Below are 15,079 nucleotides of genomic sequence, written 5' to 3'. Positions count from 1 at the left end.
CGCCCAGCCGCCGCGCTCCTGGGGGTCGCCCCGGCGGCCCCCAGCACCTGCCCAGTGCCCGGGGATCAGGGTGCGCACTGGCGCGCAGGGCCGGGAGTGGGGTACCCCTCCGAGGCTGCGAGCCCGGCGGTGGCCCGAGGGTCTCAGGACTGGAGGAAGCTGCCCCGGAGCCGTGGTTCTGGATGGGGGCCGGGGATTGGGTGATTTGTTTATATTTTGTTTAATAAACACTGCGCCAGGCACTGTTCTAAAAGCTTTTTATTCATTTCATCCGTAAAACAATCTCCCCAAGCAAGTACTAGTAGGATCTCTCTCTCTCTGTCTCTCTCAGGCTTCCCTAAGCCAACGAGAGAAAGTGGTTCCAAAAAGTCTTCCCCCAAGTGCAACCTGAAACATACCCCCTCCCCCATAGTCTCGTCCCCGAGACGCGGAGCTGCTCCCGCCGCTTGCAGCCTCTCCCTGCCCGACACCGGCCCGGTGCCTCTGAGTCCACTCACACTCGGGCCCTAACAGGGTTTGCTGTAGCATCACCCTTTGTGTGGACCCTCCAAGAGCTGCTCCAGGACGCCCGGAGGGCTCCCTCCTCCCTACAGCGCTCCGCCGCTTCCTTCTCCAGCCCGGCGGCCACCAAAACCCGGAGACGTGGCACCTGCGCATTGGGGACTGGGGCCGAGCTCCCCGCTGCACTGGGCATGCTCAGCCGCCGGAGCGGTCCGGCTGGTCAGGAGGAAGCAGATCCTGCCTGCGCGGGTAGCTTAAGAAATGCAGAGGGAAGGCGCGTGCAAGCACTAATCCAGCCTCCCAGGGCTTGGAGCAGCCAAAGACTCTCTGCCTGGTGCCTTCCAGGCCGAGCTAAGAGTGGGGGATAAAAGTCAAAAGTTTACGGGCCGGGCATCCTTAGGCAGGAGAGGACTGAGGGCCCACTGACCACTGCCCAACTAAATTATCGGGCTGCGGTTGTGCGCTGAAAAATAGCTCCTTAGCCACTGATCCGGCCAGCCTGTGAGGAAGCCAAGAAAAATATACTGGATCAAATTTCTCTGGAAGATTGGAAAGCAAAGACGGATCCCAGGGAAAGGCTGATCTTTACTTCGCATGGGGCCTGTAGGATATGGTGGGTTGACCCATGTCGGAGTGGGAAGTTGGTGCTTCTCAGGCAGGAGTGAGTGCACAGCATGGCATGTTGTTAAAATGCCGGCTTTGATTCAGCAGGTCCAGGGTAGAGCCTGAGATTCTCCCAAGTTTCAGTATATCGTAATGCTGCTGGGCTTTAGATGAAACTTTGAGTAGCAAGAGATGAAAGGCAATAGTTTAGGCTTGTTCTTTATTTTATATATGAAGAAAACTAAGGTTCAGAAAGGTTAAGCATTTGCCTCTGGTTCCATGACCAGTAAATAGCTTAGCTAGGTTCTCTTGTGAACCCAGTTCTCTTGTGCTTCCTTTGGTATGCGACTATGTTCTCCTATAGACAGGGGAGCTGGAAGCTGTCACCTATGTGTCTTTATTTTTAGTGATAGAACCTGGCTTAGTACATAGGTCATACTGAATCAGTTGGTCTTTGCTGCGTAACAAACACAACAAAATTTCAATAACTTAGTAGCTTCAAAAAGCAATTATCCATTAACTTCTAGTTCTGTGAATTAGCAATTTGGGCTAGCATCAATGAAGCAGTTCTGTTTCTGTTGCACCTGCTTTCCAGCGACAAAAGGAGGACAAGCCACAGTGAAAATTAGCATTTCTTACCTCCACATTTTGTTGGTCAAAGAAAGCCACAAGCCCATGTCCAGATTCAAAGCATGGGAAAATAAACTTCACCTTTGATGGGAGCAGTTGCAAAACAGAAGGGTCTTTTTTACATCTACTGGGTGAGTCAAATTCCATAGAACTAGCCCTTCACCTCAGAGTTCACGCAGAGCTTTCTGGAGTAAGCCTTATCTTTTATATAAATCACAGCAATTTTTTATTATGTTGGGTCTTCAATCTAATATTGAGCTTAAAAGTGAATCTCTACTTAGTGAAATATAAACATTAATGAAATTTTTCTAAATCCTAAAAATCAATTCATATCCCTTGAAAGTCTCTTTCCCACCCCTTAAGGAGATCTTAGTCATTCATTCAATAAGTATGGTTGAAATCTATGAGATGGACACCATTATTTGCCCAGGACACTAAGATAAACTAAAGACAGAACCATTGCCCCTGTGAAGCTTAGGTATTGTCAGAGGAGACAGACAATGGTTTATTAGAAACGTAGCATGGAGTAGAGCTAAGAGCCATGAGGGGAGTAGAGGGCTTCCTGATTGGGGATGGTGGGCTGCTACTTTAGACAGGGGCTAGAGATGGCCTCTCTAAGGACATGATGATTTAGTGGAACTTAAATGAAAAGAGAGATGCAAATTCCCAAGGAGCAGTACTTCCAGCAGAGGGAAGACCACACATCCCAAGATGAGAATATGATTGGCCCATTTACGGAGAGAGCAAGGCAGGGACTGAGCAAAGTTGGGCTCACAGAGGGAATAGGGTCGGAGGAGAGACCCTGCAAGGACATGAGAGGAGGAGGTGTGATGTGTGCCCATTGGAAGATGCTGAGCAGGGTTGTGACAGATCAAATGAAAGTCTGGAGAGATTTACATTGAGTACAGCTGGAGAGCGAGAGCAGGAAGAGGGATTCTATGCCAAGGATAGGCCAGTGGTTCCAGCTAGGGCAGATTTGATAATCTTTCAGTATTAGAATGCAGCACAGGTTCAATCATTATCTTCAAGCTCAGTTTTAATTCAGTTTCTCCTGTCCCCGTTGCAGCCCCAGGTGGGTCACAGTCCTTGAACTGGAGCTGGTAGCACAGAATCTGGCCCCTGGCCATTATTGTGCCCTGATCCCTGCTCCTGCCACTTCCACTCCATGACCTAGATCCTCCAGCGTGTTGGATAGGAAGGAGGAAGAGGAGTGAATGAATGCTTCTGTGCTTGACCTGCAGCCTTCTCTGTTACAGGAGGTTGGCACGGCTCTATAACAGGTGTCTAATGTCAGCTCTCTGCCGTGGCAAACTTCAGGAAGGCCTTTACAAGGTCTCTTCTACAACCACTGTTGGGTTCTGCTCCCCTTTCTTCTAAGTTCCACAGCAACTACATGCTGGGGCCCACATGCCAGGTAGACTGCTTTGCTGGTTGTGGCATCCCTAGAAATATTAAGCCCAGCAGACTTCCAAAGTGTCCACTAGATGCACAGAGAGAAAGGCAGGTAAATGGAGCTGTTTCTGGTGTAGGAAGCTGCTTGGACCCAGTTGGGAAGCTGTCTCTAGAATATACAGATCTCTGAACCCCTCTTTGTGCTCAGCTGCAAACTCCAGTTACCAGCTCCCTGGCAGCATCTTCTTAGATGAATGTTAAGGCTTATATCTACATGTCCTCCGAGGACTGCATGTGCTCATAGGCTGGGCCTTTGGAAGGTGACTGGATTATGGGGGTTTATAGCTGACTTGCCTTTAGGAGGTCAGGGCTAGTTGGAAGAGGTGGGTGACTGGGGTGTGGCCTGGAAGGGTTTATCACCCTCCCCAAGTCCTCCCTACATTTCACCGTCTGCTTCCTGGACACCAGGAACTGGGCAGCTTCCCTCTTCTCAGGACCTGGGCCATGTCGTTTCTGTGCTAAAACCTGCCAAATATCAACTGGAACTCCTGAAACGTAAGCCAAAATAAATTTTTCCTCCTTTAAGTTGCAGGTGTCAGGTATTATATGCCAGCAAACAGAAAGGTGACCAAGCAGTAGAGCCAAAGCATCCACCAGGGCAACCAGCATCTTGCTCCAAAGCCCCACTTCTTGCCATTCGCAGAATATGGAAAGATGGTGACAGTGAGGACCCTTGGGTTAAAAGTCTGGGCTAAATTGGCAAAAGATCACACTGTATCCCTCTTGGATGATGAGAGTACATCCTTTGTCCCAATTTAAAGTGACGCATTAATCACAGTTTCCACCTAGCCTTTACGTGCTGTCCTTTGAAAATGGAAAGTCATCACTCACTCATTTGTCCAATTTGTCTTAATTAGAGACATATATCCTTGATAAGTGGATGGCTCACAGACAGGCCTGACGTGAGCTGCCTTGGCCCCCGGGGTATCCCTCCCAACCCTTTGCCTTGTTCCACTGTGCGCTGAGAAGCAAAGAACTTGCTGGTGGCACTGAAATCCAAAGAAAATGATGATAAAGAAAATTGCCCAGGAAGTGAACTTTCTGTGCAATGTAATGGCAGTGAGGGAGAAGCAAAACACTAAACTTTCTATGAAATCAATTGTGGATGCAAGTGTGAAGGGAGAGTTGAAAGAAAAGTAAAATGGAGGAGAAGTTTTATTACATTCCAAATTACTGGCTTAAAAATAGAATTTTCTGTGTGTGAACCAGGCTTAGGATGTGACTGCAGAGATTCAAATACACCGTGGCAGTGATAATGGTGATTGTTATTGTGGAGGTATAAAATATGTACAATCTTAATTGGGAGCCCATGGAATTGTCACTTGTACAAACGTTTTTGTGGACAGCATGCAGATCAAGATGTAGAATACTTTGAACACCTTACAAGGTTCCTTCCTGGGCTGGGGATTTAGCTCAGCGGCAAAAGCGCCTGCCTGGCAAGCGCAAGGACGTGAGTTCGGTTCCTGGTACCGGAGAAAAACCAAAAAAAAAAAAAAAAAAAAAAAAAGGTTCCTTTCTGCTCATTCATAGGGAATACCCTGGCCATGTACACCCATCACAGGTATCTACTGCTCTAACAGCTAGAATTGCTTTCTGTTGTCTTTAAACTTCTCATAAATGAAATCACGCAGAACACAGTCTTCTGTGTCTTGCTTCTTTCCCTCATTATTGTGTCTGGGAGATTCATCCAAGTTGCAATTTGTATCTGTGTTTTCTTCCTTTATTATTGTTTAGTATATTATTGTTTGAATATAATAAAATAAATTTATCTAATTTTTTTGTGATGGGAAAAATTTGTGAGTTTTTTTAAAAGTCCACTGGAAAGTCCATGGAAGCTGTTTTTATCCCAATATTGTACTTCTTCAGATTTCCCCTATGATTAGCACAATATAGTACATTAAGTACACAGTGCTTCTGTTAATGGATTTGTTCTGTGAGAAGAAAGATTATTCTGTGTCATAGTGAAGTGAATTCCCATGTTTTATGCAAAAAGCACAAATAACATGATGGCATATTTCTGAATAAAATATAAGGGGTTTTTCTCAAATAAATCAGCAGGCAGTTAAGTTATTTTCCTAATGCCAAAGTATTTCTAATCAGGCCTTTGAAACGTGAAGGATACATGCCAATCAATTTAAATGAGAAAGACTTACATGTGGATGTGGCTTTTAACCTACAGGACATGATTTACAAATGAGTGCACTGTCCCTCCTTACCTGATGTTTATGACAAGATTACATAAAAAGAAATGGGAAGCATATGGGAAATATACACGCTACTTAATGAGCCTGCTCAACTGCTGGCCTAATTGCACGACTTTATGTTTCTCTGCATTCTTCTAATGTGAGCAAGTCAGTTTTGTAAATACAATGATTCGTTCTGCCATTTCTCTTATGCTGCAACAAGATTAGCAAAATGCATTAACTTACAATAGAAATATCAATGGCACTCCACAGCCTCAGTGTTCCTTGCTCTCCTTCATTGACTCTGTGTGGTTGGAATCACAACAGAACCACCATTCAGTGAGATTTATTCTTCCTCTCTGCCTCAGAAAACCCCCAAATTTTCACCCACACAAAAATAATCTTTGACCTTCCTTTCCCAGTCACTTTCACCCTTGTAATTGGTAATGACCAGGATCAAAAAGTAAATTTTCACAGCTTTCCTCCCAGAAATGACTTAGAGCATCATGGGATCCCATTGCTCAACTTCTGATGACTTGCTCAGGTTGCCTGCCCAGTGGTTACTGTCCTGGGACTTCAGTTTCCTTTGCAAAACTGTAGTCTCATCAGCCCAACAGAGTCTGGAACAAAGAAGGTAAGACTAATTGAACAATGATCAAATTCTATACAGTTTATATTTTAGCTCATGGAAAGGAGGGGAGCAAGGAAGGAAGGAGGGATGGAAGGGTGGAGGGAAGGAGGGAGGGAGGGGGAGGGAGGAGGAAGCACTCTTCCTTGTATTTGGTATGTTTTCAAAAAGTTCATTTTACTAGCTTTACCCGATGAACTCATAAGTGCTCAAGCACTTAACTGGTGAGAAGACTGGGTTTTTAGCACCCACGTGAGGTTCTGATGTTGGAGAAAGTCCTACCTAAGATTTAGGGACATCTGGTCCACTGCATAGGAACACCAGCCAAAGGGCCATGTGCTGACTGAGATGGTCACCTTGCCAAGCCTCTTTCCAGGGCTAATTTTGCCAAAAGCCATGGCCTAAGGGTGACTTTAGGGAACAGCTGCAGCCATCATTCTTCCACATAGATATAGTTGTCTGTTCCTGATAGCAGGTTTGCACATAATGAACAGCAAAAGGTCTGTGTGCTAGTTATGCTTCTTCTCCCTTTCAAAGTCATGTTAATGCAGCCAGAAATGAGTATCCATTTGGGCTGTTTCGTAAAGGGCTTTATCCTGTCTCTAGTTCATACCACAGCAGAAGCCCACTTCATGTCTCTTCTGCCCTGTGTCAGGTGTCCTGACACCTCGTTACCCAAAGCAGGTCATTTACTGTTTAAGTACAAGGAAAAGTAAAAAATAAAAATCAGCTTCTTTTGTAGATATATATATATACTATAAAATTTCCCATAGTGGGAGAGTGCTGTGCAGGACATGGATATAGAAAGCCATGAATAAATGATGTCATCATTGACACCTGCTGGCCACATTATTAGGCTTCACTTTCCTTAAAGACAGGGAGCCCTGCTTATTTAACTTCTAACGCCCAGGCCTCGACGTGGTACTTGAATGTACTGAGGCGGTAATAAGTGTTTGCTGAAGCAGAATGAATGGCCTTGGAATCCACCAAGTGGCTGGATCCAGAGCTGGTGAGTCATTTTTAACCCTTGCAGCCTCACATCACATCGCACCTTCAGTCCATCAGTAAGTACTGTTGATTGACACTCTTTCATAGATATCTCTTAAATCATTCATTCCATTCAAAAGTCAGCTTTTGTAACACCTTTGGGAGAAATTAAGCCTATGCTTCTCCAAAGTACCAGGTACATTCCTGTTTTACAGCACTTGATTCATTGTTATAGAGTTATCTATTTATTTCCCCTCAAAAGAATATACAACTGTATGGTTTGTGTCTGGATGTACCCCCCAAAGCCTCATGCAGTCATGAGGTGGAATTCTAGAGTTTATGATTAGTTCATGGTCACTGTTGGAATTATGGGTGTGAGTGCTATCCTTGCCCTGGGGTGGTTAGTTTGCATACAGTACAAAGGAGGGAAAGAGGCTGCTTGCTGCTGTTCCTCCCTTTTGGCTCTTGTTGCTTTGCTATCTTCCGCCATCATGAACAGTTCCCCTCTACCATGTGCCACTCTGTCTTGGAGCCAGCTGCATATGGACTGAAACCTCCACAAATTGTGAGCTAAATAAACCTTTCCTTCCTTAATATTGGGTGTCAGGTGTTTTGTCTCAACAACAAGAGAAAAGTAATTAAGACAGAGCACAATATCAGAATTCTAACTCACCTTTTGTTTTTTAGAGAAGAAATAACAGTACATATCTTAAAATAGGTAATATCTGCACTCGGTACATCATTCAAAAGGCAAAACAGAGGCACACAATGAGAAGAATTGCTCCTCTCCAAATATTCAAATACAGAAATAAAATTGCTTTATTCCTGTGCCTTACTTGGTGTGTCTGTGAGTCTGTAGCAATATATATATATATGTTCAATTCTTCATATAATCTCTTTTTTAAAGTTAATATGATCTGGTAATTATATCTATACATGTAGAGAAACCTCAGTATTTTTAATAGCTTCATATTATTCCATTGCAAGGATATGTCATATTTTTTATTTTGAGGCACAGTCTTGCTAGGTTACCCAGACTGGTCTTGAATTTGTGGGTTCAAGTGACTGTTTACGCTCCACCTCCAGAGTAGCTGGGACTACAGGCACAGGCCATCACATCTGGCTTTTAGATATTCTGTGCTTTATTTTTCCTGTAGAGTTAATAATACCTGCTTGTTAGAACAATAATGAAAACAGTGCATTTTCACTTCTCTTCAAAACTTTTAGTTGCTCACACTAACTTTTAGTGTTTATCTTTCTAACTTTAAATATTTCTGCATTTTTATTTTTTGCTGTATTTTGTTTTAGTAAAATATTTGACATCTGCATAAAAGATTATTGGTATACTATATTATTTTCCACCTTTATCCTCCTTCCTTTCCTGGATATTACTTAGATCATTCTTATATTTTTTGAGTTTGATTGGCATTTTAACTTGTCTTACAGTTAAATGGTTTTATTAGTAGTTCCTTTATTATATTTTCTCCACTCATTTGTTGCTTTGCTGACATTTGACCTATAATTTCTTTCTAAGGGGACTATGAGATCCACAGTCATTAAAGATTTTATGTCAAGATATCTGTCTGTTCACTGTATACTTAGACGATTGCCTGGCTTTGTATAAAATGTTTGTTTTACCTTTCTTTTTCCTTTTCTTTTCTTTCCCTGAGGAAATTATAGGTACTGTTTCCAGCATATAATGTTGCCGTAAGAAACTCTACAAGTGACCTTTAGATTTTTCTCTTAAATATGAATTTTTTATTGATATTAAAAAAAATTCCTTGTCTCTGAAGTAATATAATTTTCCTGGAATATTTTTACATTCTGGGTAATATTTAACGATGAAAGATAGCATGGTTTTTCAAATTTTAAATTCAAGGTTGTTATGAGACTAACATTTAGGCAGATTTTGTATTTAAATATTTCATTTTATAATTTCCATGTTCTATTTCAGAGATGAATTTTATGGGCATCAGATTGACTTTGTTGCTCATCCAGGTATCATTTTCTTTCTAATCCTTCTCATGTCTTTGTTCTTTTCTATTTTGCTTTGCCCCTTTTCCTTAGTCTTATCTTCCATGTCCACCATTATGTCACTGAGGAAGATATTTTTCTCCTTGTACTTCCCACAAAGGCATTCATTTTTGTGATTTTTTCCCTCTGCCATCTTGTCCCTTCATCACCGCTAGCTTCTCTCCTGAGGTCTTCTCTGAGGCTTTTGCGAAACAGGTTTGCACTCCTCCCACGAAAGGAAGCTTCAGCCTATTCTCAAAGCAAAATTTTTCTCTGCCCTGATGCAATGACAGCCAGCTTCCTACAAATACGGCCTGTTAGTGTCTTTGCTGACCCTGATGCTTGGGAACAAATTTGTGTAGGGATGCTCACACTGCCTTGATAACCCTCCTCCTATTGGTCAAAATAAAATCACCTGTAAATTTTAATCTCCTACAGAGACCTGTGCTATTGCAGTCTTAAATCTATTGCAATGGAGTATTTTATTTGAGCCTCTTCCTAGACCGATATTTGATCTTTACTGATTTGCAGACCCTACTTACACATCTGTTAAGGGTTATGGAATCAAATTTCATATTCTTCTTTTCTTTTGCATTATAGAGGGATTTGCAAGAGGAAAAGGGGTATATTTCTTTATTAAGAAAGTTTAAAACAGAAAAAGAAATACTGTCTACCTTCTTGGTCATTTTTTCTATTAATTTATGAGATCTACTGTGGTATGCACTTAATAAATATTTGTGAAAAGAAAAAAAACATAGGTGTATCAGTTTTCCAGTTCCAGCTGTAACAAATTTCGTATATAACAAAACACATTTATTATCTCACTGTTCCATAGATTAGAAGATTAAAACATGCCTCCCTGGCTAAAATGAAAGTGCCAACAGGGCAGCAGCACCTTCTGTACTTGGGAGAATCCACTCTCATGATCTTTCCACTCTGTGGGCAGCCACACACCCCAGATCATGGCCTTCTACCTTCAAAATCAGGAACCATGATGACAGGGCCAGTCCTCCTTACTTGGCATCACTCTGAACTCCTCTTCTTCCTTCTCTTCCACTTCCAGGGAAACATGTGATCACATTTGGCCCACCCAGGTAATCTAAGATAATCTCCAGCATCACAGATACTTTTACATCTGCAAAGTCCCTCTTGTTTAAAGGGCAGATTCGGGGCTGGGGATTTAGCTCGGCGGCAAAAGCGCCTGCCTGGCAAGCGCAAGGTCGTGAGTTCGGTTCCCGGTACCGGAGAAAAACAAAACAAAAAAAAAAACAAAACAACAACAACAAAAAAAAATAAAGGGCAGATTCATAGATTCTGGATTGGGTTGTGGGAGGTTGGGGGCATTAGTCCATCTGCCACAAAGGAATATCAGTCAATTCCACTATTGCTTTGGGCCCCAAATGCAGAAAAGTATGTTACTTCTTGTGCTAACTTACTTCTCTACTGTAATAGTAAGATTCTATTTTATATTAATAAGAGCTTTACATTTTCACAATACTCAAGTACTTGGTCTATCAGTAAGATAAGTGAAAACCTTGTCCCTTACAAAATGAGGCTGAAATGACATTATGGCTCATATAAATGGATAAATTCCATGATTAATCCTGCTTTTTAAGAAGAATAAAATATGTAACATAAAACATTATTTGAAATGTCTATTAAATGTTTCCAGAATATAATAATTGTCAATATAATAAGCAGTATGAAATTAGATATAAATATAAAATTAAGTATAAATATAAAATAGTATATATAGTTTAAATATTAAAAAGTATAAGTTCAAATATATCTTATAGATGAAAATCACACAGGTGGATATGAAAACTAAATATATAGATATAAAATATGTAAAAATATATGATACAGTAGATGGAAAGGTACATGATATAAAAGTGATAAACACTAAAGCTTGAGAGTAAAGCAGGAAATATTTAAAATTTATGATAATGAGTGGTGCATTTCTAAAATTATCTTTTGAAACTTGAATTTTTCATGAGAAATAAGATGAAATGTGGAAAGTTTTTGATAAGGGAGACTCCACAGAAAATATGAAGTTAATGTAAGTGACAGTCAGCAATTATGTAAATTAGAACATCTAAAACCTAATTAGAAAAGGTGTGTGAAGAGGTAAACTACTAGTTACAATTTGGATTAACAGACACTTTGAAGAAATAAGTAAATTCATACCTCTGAGAATTATGTAAAGTACTGAAAATCTTAAGGCAAATCACATCTTCGAAACTGCGTGAAACAGAGGTGGGAAAGGTTTTTTTCTTTAAACTCTTATTCAAACTGTCAATAGCTTCTGTGACGCTCATAAAAGTGGATCTATTGCTCTGGGCCCCAAATGCAGATCTAGGACCCTGAGGGTAGCATCTGGATGGATGGCATCTATATAACCCACTGCACCTCACTATTATTTAATACTTCACTGAAGTTTTTCCTAAGAAGCATGATTCTAGTTTCATCCAGTTTGTGGCTTTAAGGCACATTCTTTTTTGCCTACTCTAATGGCAATTCCACAAGGACACAGCAGTATTTTTTCAGTGAGCCAGGCCCAACTGATTATGGGCATTAATGCTGGGTTGACTCAGCCTTTGAGCTAAATTTAGAAAAATAAAAATAAATAGAAGCAGAAATGAGTTAAGTAACATTCAAGGTAGGAGGACATGTGGGACTTACTAGTGCTATAGTGTTTTCCAGGTATAGCTTCAATGAATCTAGATTAAGGATCATCAAGGTGGCTTCTTTCACTTCCATATCTCCACAATTTTAAAATCAGGAAAAGTATCTCTCCTTTAATTATATGTTCAGAACAATGTTGAGCTCTATGAAGACCATACAGCTCATGTCTCAATAGTTTTATTCTCAAAAGAACCTTTATTCACATATGCTATTGCTTGATTAATTTTTTTCTTCTTGAAATTCTACTGCAGATTATTGTAAAGTGTCTTTTGTCCACTTACAAAAGTTTCTCCACAGTAAGTACCATTATGAGTTCCATGGGGACCTCTCTGGAAGGGCATTGTCCTCGAATCCTGGAACCATGGCAGATTTATCTCCCTTCCCATCCTAATTCCTCCAGGTCTTTCTTCCCTTTCCAGAGACCAATGGCCAGTTGGTTCTAGAGATCAGTTTGTGGGGGGCTCTTTCCACAAGGATGACTTGAGCCTCCATGCTCTCATCTGTAAAACAAAAGGATAATCAAGTCATTTTCTTCGTCAGGTTAGTCTAAAAATTAAATGAGTTGTTCTATTAGTTAGAATTTTCTAGAGAAATATGAAGAGAGAGAGAGACAGAAATGCAGAGACAGAAACACAGAGACAAACACAGACACAGACACAGAGAGCAAGAGACAAGGAGTTGGCTTTCATGAACACAGAGGCTGAGAAATCCCAAGATCTGCCATCAGCATCCTGGAGACCCAAGAGAGCCAATGTGCATTTCCTGTTCAAACCAGAAGACCTGAGACCCAAAAGAGCTGATGTTGTAACTTCCAATATGAAAGCTGGCCAGCCAGAGACCTAAGAACACCTGATGTTTTAGTTAAAGGCTGGAAGTTAAAGGCCGGAAGTTAAAACAGACCAATGTCCCAGCTCAACAGTCCAACAGGATGAGTTTTCTCTTGCTCTGCTCTTTGTTCTCTTCAGGTTTTCAATTGATGGGGTGAGACCTTCACAAATTAGAATTAAGGAGGGAAATCTGCTTTATTTATTCCACTAATGCAAATATTAATGTCATTCAGAAACTTTCACAGACAACAACCACAATAATGTTTGGCCAAGTGTCTGGGTATCCCATTAACAATCGTCAGACCTTAGCATATTACCTGATACTTCTAAGAATTCAGTAGATGCTAGTGCAAGAGTCTTTTCAAAGTATTTTTAGGTCTCATTAATCTTTCTTTCTCTAAATTTTTATAATGTCTTAGCAGTAATACTCCAAAGGAATGCATTTATATAGCACTTATGGCAGCACAATGCACTTTATTGATTATGCCCATTTTGTTTTCCCAAAGAGATCAGGAAGAAAAAATAGAAAATCACTGGCATCATTAATAGTTGAATTAGTAAGGAGAACCATGGCTTTTCCCTTCCTGCTTATTAGAGAAAGGAGAAGGATTTTATCCCATATCATGCCAAAGAAAGGAAGAGGCTCTGATGAAACAATTCCTACAGATCTGGGTTTGTCCGTTAGAGATGAAGGTTGCCATCCTGTTGGACATCTACTTGGAGGACAGCTAGGCTGCATAACCCGTTGTCCCAGTTTGAGTAATTATAGCTAACTGGAGTTTGGGAACAACTTCTTTGGAGAGCCTGAGAGGTATTTTGCCCCGGAGTTAGAGAGAGATTGGATATTATGTATAAAACCTACTTCTCACATAGAGATTGATACTAAGCATAAGAGTTTAGGGGGCAGAGAGGAGGAGGTTCAAGGGCAGGTGGGAAGGGACTGTGGGGTGCTGGTAAGAAGTTGGCAGGAATCCACACGATATCTCACTCTTTTGAGTCTCTGCGGAGACATAAAAAAGGCTTCAGCAATCCCATGCATGAAGAAAGATGAAATATAAGAAAGGAAGCAAGCCAGCAGCCACTTCAAGCAGTGCAATACCCAGCCCACAGAATGAGCTAGAGAGAGGCAAGTGGGCTTTTGGCTACTGCTCTCCAAGGGGTCCTCAGTGGGCAGAGCAGAATAATTCTTGACATCCCTCCAACAAACAACACATCTCTATCCTAAGCAGATCACCTCAAGCAAGCTGTCAGTAGTATCCCAACCTGAGGGAGACAGAGACACATCCTGCCACCAATAGCCATTCATCTTTCCATTTCTTTCCGCTCCTCTTCATGCTTATAAAACAGAGGATTTGGAGAACCTGGACTGAGGGTAAGGAAACATTCCCCCAAAAGAATACTAATTTTCATTCCCTCACTTCCGGTGCTCATGCAGGAGGAGAAGTTAAAATACTTCTCTCCCAAGTCTGGGAGCCTCAGATTTAAGAGGTGAAAAGAGCTCTTTTCTAGGTTTAAGTTAAAACCAATTTAAACTGGAGTTCTAAATTGGACCACCTTAATTATTTCTAAATAACAAAATGTAAAAAGACAGTAATAGCAATGACAAATACCTACTCCTCTCCTCTGCGCACATAAAAAGACTACGTATCTCATCCCCCTTGGAGCTGGGCAGGGTTGTGTGCTAACAAGTATGAGCAAGAGTGGCAGAGGTCACTTCTGGGATGCGAGCCCCATCCAGTGTTTTCTCCCATGCTGTGGCCCCCTGAAAGGTCTGCTCTAAACAGTCAGAAGATGTTAGCAGGCTGCATCTCTGAATCATTCTTCAAAGGGAGAAGCCACAGCAGGTTTTCCATGAGTAAGAAGGAAACCTTGATAAAGTCACTGCGATTCCTGGTTAATTCATAAGCACAGGGTACTTTAACCCACTCCGACTAATGCAGGAATTGGTACTAGAGGGCAAGCGGATGCTGCCAGAACAGAAACCTAAAATATCAGGCAGAGGTTTCTCAATCAAGTGGTGGACAAACATGTCTCAGAGTTTGGGAAAACAGTGCTGCTGGTGTACAGGTGCAGAATATTTCTTAAAACCGCTGTCAGAAATAGCAAGATGTCCATTAGATGTCTATCATGGCTAAATGAATGGCCACAAACTTAGCCTTAACACAATGCAAAGTAATTAAAGGTCTTCAGAGCACATTCCTACGTGAATCTTACCTGGTGGCAGTGAGCTGCACTTCCTCCTGTAGGCTGTGGGAGAAAACATCTTCTCAGTTGAGTTTTAGGCAGAATCCAGTTCCTTGGCACTGACTGTTAACTCAGCACTGTGCTCTGCTGGCTTCCAATGGCCACAGCATTCCCTGACTTGCTGCCCTCTCCTCCCTCCAAGCCAGCAGGGGCAGAGAAGGGCTTTTCATGATCCATCTCTCTGACTCATCTTTGCCTCCCTCTTCAGTAACTTATAAGATTAGATCTCAGCCACCCAGAGAATGAAGGGTCATTTCCCTACTTTAAAATCGAGTGTCATGAAGAAACATAAAGCATCTCAACTTCTTTTAACTTCTCAGTTAGCA

Source organism: Chinchilla lanigera, unplaced genomic scaffold, assembly GCF_000276665.1.
Source record: "Chinchilla lanigera isolate Chin_1 unplaced genomic scaffold, ChiLan1.0 scaffold00014, whole genome shotgun sequence".
Taxonomy (NCBI): Eukaryota; Metazoa; Chordata; class Mammalia; order Rodentia; family Chinchillidae; genus Chinchilla; species Chinchilla lanigera.
The sequence above is the reverse complement of the archived record's forward strand: the minus strand, read 5'-3'. Positions refer to the sequence as shown.